Here is a 2,094-nt window from a genome sequence, read left to right as displayed (position 1 = left end):
TCATTGTCCAATGAAAGATGTATTCAGTTTGACAAAAATGTAGCAGTTTCCAGTCATCTCCCCAGAAGAAAAGCATTAAAAAATAAAATCATACCACTATTCTGTTTCTCCATCTCTGCCTCTCTCTTTCTCTGTCTCTCTCTGTCTCTCTGTCTGTCTCTGTCTCTGTCTCTGTCTCTCTCTCTTTCTCTAACTTAGGTTTTGACAAGAAACTGTATAAAATCTCACTCAGTATCTTTCAGGCTTGAAGCATTTTCAGTTGGACAATGAAGGGTTCAACTCACCAGGACTGGTCATACTCCTACCTGCTGACCCACATGTTCTGGAAGGTGGGCAGCGGGGCCAGGATGGAGCCACCAATCCACACGGAGTACTTGTGCTCCGGGGAAGCAAGAATCTTGATCATCATGTGCTGGGGGCCAGAGCACTGATCTCTTTCAGCGTCCTGTGTTACCAGGGAACACGGTGGTGCCACAGGACAGCACCGTGTTGGCATAAGGTCCTTGACGATGTCGACGTCACAATTCATGATGGAACTGAAGGTGGTTTCGTGGCTACTGCAGGATTCCATGCCAGGATGGATGACTGGAAGAGAGTGCTTCGGGACAATGGAAGTACTCGCTGCCAAGGCCAATCCCGCAGCTCATAGCTGTTCTCCAGGGAGGAGGAAGATGCAGCCTGTGCCTTCTCTTCAGTGACGTCCAGGACTAGGTAGCACACAACTTGATAACATGCAAAATTTGGTGACTCCAGAGGTGGTGAAGCTGTAGCCACACTCAGTCAGGATTCTCATAAGGTAGTCTGTCAGGTCTGGTTCAGCCAGGTCCAGACACAGATAGCACATGGGAGAGCACTACCCTCATAAATGGGCACAGTGTAGTTGACCATGTCAAAGGAGTTCATCACGATGCCAATTGTAGAGCCAGATGCATAGAGGGACAGCACATTTTTGATAGTTATGCACATCACTAGGGTACTGAAGGTTTCAGAGATGCTCTGGGTCATCTTTTCACGATTGGCCATGGGGTTCAGAGGGCCCTCAGTGAGCAGCACCGGGTGCATGTCAGAGGCCCCAGGAGGTGTTGTGCCAGATCTTTTCCATGTTGTCCCAAATATTGAATACCATGCCTGATTGGTACTTCAGGGTCAGGATGCCTCCTTTGCTCTGGACCTTCTCATCCACATAGGAGTCCTGTGGCCCATTCTTCAAGGAGCCCAGGATTGAAGGAAGTCAGACTGGGGAGCATCATTGTCCACAAAGAATCCAGCTTTGTACATACTAGAGTCTTTGTTGGCAATGAGTGTAATGATAAAGTCATCCATGCCAAACTGTGTGGTAGGTGTGGACCAGCAGAGGAGCAGAAGCAAGGGGCTGTGCTCAGCGGGTAGACTTGGACTCACTAGTCACAGCATCATTCTTTTTTTTTTTAATTAAAAATATTTTATTTATTGTGTGTGTGAGTATATTAGCCTGCGTGTGTATAAGTGCAAGTGTGTCATCATGCAATGCCCTAGGAGGTCAGAAGTGGGCTTCAGATTCCCTAAAACTGGAGTTTACAGATTATGCCTCCATGCGGGGGCTGGGAATCAAACCTGGGTCCTCTGTAAGAGCAGCCAGTGCCCTTAACCGCCGAGCCATCTCTCCAGTACCCCCACCCCCAGCACCATTCTTAAGGATACATAAATGGATGACTATTCTTTGTAAATGTAACCTTCACTGTATCAATTGGCAAAACTTTCAGATCACCCTTTATATCCTCAGTGCTGCATTTCACAGTGAAGAGATTTAGTCATCAGAAGATGGGTATGGTCTCTCCACAGATCAGTGAGTGCCAGGGCCAGATTTGAATGCAGGATTGTCTGAGTGTAAGTATGTTCATGTTGTTTCTATGCAGAGATGAACCACAACTTGTGAAATGGGACACAAGAGAAAACAGATGCTACTGAATTCACAAATCCTTCTCCCTCTGCACTGTACCATATTTTCCCTATTTGAAATGGGCTGCAACATTCACACTCTGTAACTGATTTTATTTCAAATGAGAGGCAGGGGGTAATGGAAATTTTCCCACATGACTTCTTTTCCTTTCCATC

General features: G+C 46.6%; 1 pseudogene; it reads right to left on the bottom strand.

Moving 5' to 3' along the window:
* Positions 1–301: 301 nt before the first annotated feature.
* Positions 302–1,323, bottom strand: LOC103729170 (annotated as a pseudogene).
* Positions 1,324–2,094: the final 771 nt, after the last annotated feature.

The sequence above is a fragment of the Nannospalax galili genome, unplaced genomic scaffold (assembly GCF_000622305.1).
Source record: "Nannospalax galili isolate Female #2095 unplaced genomic scaffold, S.galili_v1.0 scaffold11333, whole genome shotgun sequence".
NCBI lineage: Eukaryota > Metazoa > Chordata > Mammalia > Rodentia > Spalacidae > Nannospalax > Nannospalax galili.
This window is presented reverse-complemented; position numbering and strand designations above follow the sequence as displayed.